Genomic DNA, 7,755 nt, shown 5'->3' with positions numbered 1-7,755 from the left:
GTGTCAATTTGGAACAACATGTAGCAGTTTGCACCCCTATGTACAGTATTTTCACAATAAAAAAAACATGTAGGAGTTTGTTATATAACTAAGTGTACAAATGCAGCAGTGGTATTCACCCAGACACCATGTTGAAAATGAACTATACAACTTGTGGGTGGAGATGGGAGGGAAAAACTGGGAGAAAGTGAGGGAAGGGGTAACATTGTCCAAAAAGAAATATATTCATTGCCTGACTCAGCTAAGTATAACTACTTTGTACATTACCTTTATAATAACAATTTAAATTTTTTAAACAGAAACAAAAAAATTATAACTAAACATATACCTATGACCCAGCATTGCCTGGTCTAGTTATATTTCAAAAGATATAAAAACATATTTAAACTAGAATATAAACTCACATCTATAATTCTAACTATGAGAATAATGGTTTGGAGCTGGCTGGATCAAATAAATCTGAGAGACTCTTATCTCCAATTACATAGCAAAAAATCCAGAAATGGAAGTATGGCTCAAGTGGCAGAGTGCTAGTTGTGAGTGGAAAAAGATGAACACGATCTCAAGGCCCTGAGTTCAAGACCAATTATTGGCACAAAAACAAAACAAAGTACAAGCTATGTTCATATATATATATATATATATATATACTTGAACACAGAATGCTTACAGCAGTTTTCTGCCTAAAAGCCTCAAACTGGCAATCACTTAGTCGTTCATCATTAAAACAAAACAAAAGATTAAAAAATCTGGTATAGCTCTATGATGGGGTACTATTTGGCAATAAAAATCAATGAACAATGGATATTGTACAATAGCATGGATGAATTATGTTTAGAAAAAGAAGCCAGATGTAAAAATGTCTCCTATCACTCCATTTATATGAATTCTAAGGGGAAAAAATCAAATTAGTTCCCTACCTCCTATGTATGGGATAAGAGTAATGATCTACCTTTCTTTTCCCCTGTAAGTGCTGTGGATCAAACCTAGGACCTCCTGTGTGCTAAGCAAGAGCTCTGCCACTGAGCTATCTACCCTTTCTGCCATCATCTGCATTGTGATCAGAGTATGAGTGTCACATAGTATGGGGTAGGAATTTGTACCCATGGAGTCTGAACGCACAGACCATTGTTACCCAGCTTATAGTGTCTTGTTGAGGACAGTTGCAGATCATATGAATAAGATCACACAAGAAAAATAGAGCAACAGAGAGGAGGAAGACCAAGAAAGAGGAACCCTGAAAAACAGCTGGAGGAAATCTCACTCAAGAATGACTAACACATCTGGGGCTATAGCTCAATGACAGAGTTCTTGCCTAATATGCTCAAAGGCCTGGCTTTGATCCCTAGCACTGGGGGCAGGGAGGAAGGAAGACTAAGTGTTGAATATTGCCCAGGTCTATTGAGACCAAAATAAGAGCACATTATCGTTCTTTATCTCCCCTCCCCACCCCCCACAGAAAGTCTTATTGGGGCCTAACATTGCAAAACCAAGAAGTTGTGCAGAAAGAGGATCTCCTTCTTAGCCCCACACCATCCTTCTTGATACCTAGGGCAGAGGAGATATGGACCAGAACAGTTTCATTGGATTGACGGGGACAGATGTCAACTGGCAATATAACGAGGAGGTAAGGAAGAAGAAGAAAAAGAAGAAAACAAAACAAATGTGGCTGCACAGGGGAAGACAGAAAGGCAAGACAGTAATTAGGGGGCTGGAATTTCCTTACAGAGGCTCAATCCTGACCACAGCTGGCTCCAACCAGAGATGCCTGACTTCGCCCACCCACCAGGGCTGCTACTTGTCCTGAGGGGTGAATGGCTATTGGCCTCTGACAGCCCAAGTGCTTCTTTTGGAACCTTGAGACCAGCTGATCCCACCATTGCTCACATCCTGTCATTCTTGGCAGGCCTTGATGACCATCCACTCCTCTCTATTAGCCCAGAGCTTCCTCTTCCTAACCACCCTTGCTTCCCACCCACCTTGTTGGCCACCCCCAGCTTGTCCCTTGTCTGAAACCTAGTTCTTTCAGGAGAACACTCTTCTATTTAGAGATCTCATTTTCTCTCCCAATTGTACAAGACAGACAGTAGTGGGAATAAACAGGCAGCCTGCTGTGGGCTCCCAGTTTTCTATACCCATTGTAATTCTCAGGCATGCATTTTGGCAGCAAGTAATAGAAGACTCAGAGCAAACTAGACAATGAAGAGTTCTAGAGCAGGTCTAGGGCTGATAGATCCATCAAGGATTTTCTATCTCTTCACACAGGTGGGATCTCCCCTGTCGGCAGCTATAACATGCTGCAGCCCTTCCAGTCCTCACACATGTGGACGTGGCACTGAGGAGGAACAAAATCCTTTCCAGGAATCCCTTGGCATATTAACCAGGATTAGGTCAATGGCCCAGGGAATAGGAATACTCTGATTAGCTAGACCAATGAGAGTCATACCACACCCTGAACACATGGGAGGAGAAAACTTGTACAAATTCAGGACTCTAACCAGAGAGAAGGGCATGGCTGTGGAGTAAGTACATCGGTGTTTCCCAGTGGTCACATCAATTCTTCTGTGAGGACCACTTCATCTTCCATTGAGAAGATGTGTGACATACTGTTTAAGGACAATAGCACCAATGCCAGAATAAATGGGACTCTTCCACCTCCTTTGCTTTGGCCTTGAGCAAAGCCAAATTTTCCTTTCCATTGGTTCCTTTTCTGTAAAATAAGGGCTATCAGCACTATCCAGTAGAATTTTCTATGATAATTAAAAATAAATGTCCCATGTCTAAGTTACTATGGTAGCCACTATGTAGCTACTGAGCATTTGAAATGTGACTAGTACAACTGCAGCGTGTGTGTGTGTGTGTGTGTGTGTGTGTGTGTGTGTGTGTGTAGGGATTTGAACTCTGGGCATTGAGTTCTTGCTTGGCTTCTTTGCTCAAGGCAGGCACTCTACCACTTGAGCCATGCTTCCAGTTCTGGCTTTTCTGCTATTTAATTGGATAAAAGAGTCCCTTGGACTTGTCTACTTGGGCTAGCTTCAGGCCTCATTTCCCAGATCTTAACCACCAGAGTAACTAGGATTACAGGCATGAGCCACCAGTACCCAGTAGGCTCAACATTCTTGTGTGTGTGTGTGTGTGTGTGTGTGTGTCTGTGTCTGTGTCTGTGTATGTCTGTGTGTATGCCAGTCTTGGAGCTTGAACTCAGGACCTAAGTGCTATCCTTATGCATTTTAGCTCAAGGTTGGCTTTCTACTAGTTGAACTACTGCTTCAGTTCCAGCTCTATGGCAGTTAATTGTGGATAAAAGTCTCATAGACTTTTTCTGCCCAGGCTGCCTTCAAACTGTGACCCTTAGATCTCAGCCTCCTGAGTAGCTAGGATTACAGGAATCAGTGTCCACTTTGAAATAGTTTCCTATTTTTACTGTTGACCACTGATGTCCTGATGACCTGATCATACTCCTTAAGGACTTTGGCCCCTGACTCAGTGTCTTCCTGCCCTGCTCAGGTCTGCAAACCCAGATGGCTTGAGTATATATGTAGGCAGCCCAGTCAGCACCTTGGCTCCTTGTCTTCCTCCAGTCATTGACTCAGCTTCATGCTCTATAACTACTCATTCCATTATGCCTCCAGAAAAGCTGAATGTCACGTCTCGTCTCTGACCACAATATCCTAGCCCTCCAGCTCTTTCTTTTTTTTTCTTTTTCTTTTGTGTGATGTGGGGGTCAGAGGGTCCTGGGGCTTGAACTTTGGGCCTGGGTGCTATTCCTGAGCTTTTGTGCTCAAGGCTAGCACTCTACTACCACTTGAGCGATGGCTCCACTTCTGGCTTTTTGTCAGTAAATGGAGATAAAAGTCTCATGGACTTTCCAGTCCAGGCTGGCTTCAAACCATGATCCTCAGATCTCAGCCTCCTGAGTATCTAGGATTACAAGTATAAGATACCAGGTACCCGGTGTCTCCAGCAATTTTTATCCCCTACCTCCAGCAAGCCTGTCTTTATGTGTGTTGAGAATGTCAGCTTGGTGATTCTGCTCTTTTCCTACCCACTTCTTTCTTGCCCTCAGCCCTTTGTCTTCACTTTTCTTATCCAGTTCCATTCCACAGTATTTCACCTATTCTTCAATCATTTGTTCACGTTTTTTGCACTGCTGGGGTTTCAATTCAAGGCCTTATGCCTGAAAATGTTCTACTGATTCAACCATACCCGCAGCCCTTTTTGCTTTTATTTTTCAGATAAGGTCATACTCCCCTCGCCTCTGCCCCTTGCCAGGTTGGCCTGAACCATTATCTTCCTATTTATATAAGACCTCTCACATCACTGGATGATAGTTGTATACCATCACGCTGCCTTATTGATTGAGGCAGGGACTCCCTAACTTTTTGCCTTGGTTGGCCTTAATTGGTGAATCCTTCTAATCACTGCCTCCAGAGTAGTTAAGATTACAGAAGTAAGCCGCCTCACACAGCAAAGTCCTTTTGTTTATTAATCTATTGAACTGAAGGTTCCGACTTACCTTTTCAATCACTGAAGCTAGGATGACGTCGCTGCCAAATCTCATTATAGTCCTCCATGCCTAAGTCCTCCAGTGTTCCTCATTGCCAGCCACCTCCCAGTCCAGAAGATACCACCCTCCCAGAGGTATCCATGCTTTCATATGTCCTTGCCTTTCGTATGTTCTTTGTCTGAGTAACTCCTATTCTTCCCTCTAGATCCAGTCCAGGAAATCTTCTGTGATCTCCTCTATCGCTTACCTAGTTTAGATGCCCCTCTTTTTTTTGTCTCCATGACATCCTGTGCTCATGGGAATTGCAGCCATGACTATCCTGTAACATCATCTGCTAACTAGTCTGACTCCACCTGTGGGAGCACCACAAGAATGAATGACTCAGACTACAGGATCTGCACCCCAGTGACCCTGCAAGACTGCTCTGCATAGAGATAGCTTTGGTTAGGCTTCTTTAACAAGCCAAGAGTTGTGAGTCAGGAGAGGTAGGGTTACAACATGGTTTCTTCTTTTTTTGGTTGGTCTTAGGGTTTGAACTCAGGGCCTGGGTGTTATGCCTGAGTTTATTTTTGCTCAAGGCTAGCACTCTAGCACTTTGAGCTATAACTTCACTTCCCATTTTTAGGTGCTTAACTGGACATAAGAGTTTCACTGCCTTTCCTTCCCCATCTGGCTTTGAATCGCAATTCTCAGATCTCAGCCTCCTGATAGCTAGGAATCCAGGTCTGAGCCATCAGTGCTTGGCTTTTTCTTCTTTTTTTTTTTTTTTTTGGGTCCGGTCATGGGGCCTGAACTCTGGGCCTGCGCGCTGTCCTTCAGCTCTTCAGCTCAAGGCTAGTGCTCTACCACTTGAGCTACAGCACCACTTCCGGCTTTTTTTCTTATGTGGTGCTGAGGAATCGAACCCAGGGCCTCAGGCATGCAAGGCAAGCACTCTACCACTGAGCCAACTTCCCAGCCCATGGCTTTTTCTTCTTAATAAGACCTAATCTTGTTATTCTCTTGAAGAAAACTTACAGGGACAAGGAAGGGAGGGATAATCTCGTGAACTCGGGCACTCCCCAGGCTTTGTACATTCCTGTCCTCTAACTTTGTAGGCACCATTGTGTCTATTGGTAAGGAGCAGGCAGGAAATTGGTGAAGTTTCCAACTGATGATCTCTGTTTCCTCTAATCTAAGTGTAAAATTTGGGGAGAATAGTAAGTGTCTGGGAGACAGAGCTGGCAAAGGGGCTCCCAGCAACTTCCTATACTTCTGTGACCTCTTCTTGAGCTGTTTTATCTGTTCTAGCAACCAATGCATTAATAAGTTTAGTTTTTTACACATTTAGCTCCGTACTAGGTACATAGGAAACCCTCAGAAAAATAGAAGTCCTGTGTATTTATTAGCAATGATGTATGTTATCTTTTTACAGCTGCTGTCAAATTGTATTTAATAAGATGGTATATATCATCATACCTTTTTTCTGCCAAGGGCCATTTGGATATTTATAACATCATTTATGGGCCATACAAAATTGCCGACTTAAAAATTAGCCTTTAGTAGGGCGCTGGTGGCTCATACCTGTAATCCTAGCTACTCAGGAGGCTATGATCTGAGGATTATGATTCAGAGCCAGCTAAAGCAGGAAAGTCTGTGAGACTCTTAAGTCCAATTAACCACCAGAAAACCAGAAGTGAGCTGTGACTCAAAGTAGTAGGTGCTAGCCTTGAACAAAGGAATTCAGGGACAAGGGCCCATGAACTGAGTTCAAGCCCTATGACTGACAAAAACAAAAAACAAACAAACAAAAACAGTTAGCTGAGTGCCTGTAGCTTATACCTGTAATCCTAGCTACCCAAGAGGCTGAGCTCTGAGAATCACAGTTCAAAGCCAGTCAGGCAGGAAAATATGTGAGAATTATCTCCAATGAACCACCAAATATCCAGAAGTGGAGCTCAAGTGGTAGAATGCTAGCCTTGATCACAAAAGCTCAGAAACAGTGTCCAGGCCCTGAGTTCAAGCCTTAGGACCAGCACAAGTATGTGTGTGTGTGTGCGCACACACACACACACACACACACACATTAGCCTTCTGTATCTGGTCAAACATTTAATTAGCTCACCCTTAACATAATAGCTGGAACTGCCCCCTTTGGTGAGGTATATATGGATGACTCAACTACTTTTCCAGGTTTGTATCAGGGTCAGTATGGAACCTAGTTGACTGTGATGGTAAGGTTTTTGTTTGTTTTTTGTAGTAGTCTTGGGGCTTGAACTCAGGGCCTGGGTTCTGCCCTTGAGCTTTTTTTTTTTTTTTGCTCAAGGTTAGCACTCTTAACACTTGAACCACAGTCTACTTCTGACTTTTTGGTGGTTAATTGGAGTCAATTGTCTCACAGACTTTCCTGCCTCAACTGGATTCAAACTGCAATCCTCAGATCTCAGCCTCCTGTATACCTAGGATTACAGGCATGCGCTTTTGATGATAAGTTTTGAAAGGAATTGCTCATAGCAGTACGTTGTTCTGAACACAGAAGCATATTCCAATGGATGTCTCCCCAGAGTGGGAAATTCATCATTGCTTATGTGATGTTTATAGAACTCAAGCAATAGGAAGTTGATGAGGTTTTAGCTCATCATTATTTGGCAGCTGAACGATTTCATGTTGTAGGTTATCAGACACATGAGGTGGTCCCACATTGGACTTCTTGTTGAGGAAGATGTGCCTGTAAAATAACTGAAAACAGAAGTGGCTCTGTGGCTAAAGTGGTAGAGTGCTCGCCTTGGGCCTGAGATGCTCAGGGACATTGCCCTGGCTGTGAGTTCAAGCCTCAGGACTGGTAAAAATAAAGAAATAAACAAATAAAACAACTGAAAAGCAATATAGAGTGATAGCTGATGGTCATCTACCTCCAAAACATGCTCAATTGTTATTGTTTTTTGTGGTGTGTGTGTGTGTGTGTGTGTGTGTGTGTGTGTGTGTGTGCCACTTCCAGGTTTCTGGTGGTCTATTGGAGATAAGAGTCTCACGGACTTTTCTTCTCAGATTGTCTTTGAACTGTTATCCTCAGATCTCAGTCTCCTGAGTAGCTAGGATTATAGGCGTGAGCCACCCTTGCCCAGCTTCACATGACACTCTTATAACCTTCTAGTTAAGATTTTTTTTGGGGGGGGGTCTGGTCGTGGGGCCTGAACTCTGGGCCTGGGCACTGTCCCTCAGCTCTTCAGCTCAAGGCTAGCGCTCTACCACTTGAGCCACAACGCCAC

This window comes from Dipodomys ordii, unplaced genomic scaffold (assembly GCF_000151885.1).
Source record: "Dipodomys ordii isolate 6190 unplaced genomic scaffold, Dord_2.0 Scaffold3, whole genome shotgun sequence".
Taxonomy (NCBI): domain Eukaryota; kingdom Metazoa; phylum Chordata; class Mammalia; order Rodentia; family Heteromyidae; genus Dipodomys; species Dipodomys ordii.
The sequence above is the reverse complement of the archived record's forward strand: the minus strand, read 5'-3'. Positions refer to the sequence as shown.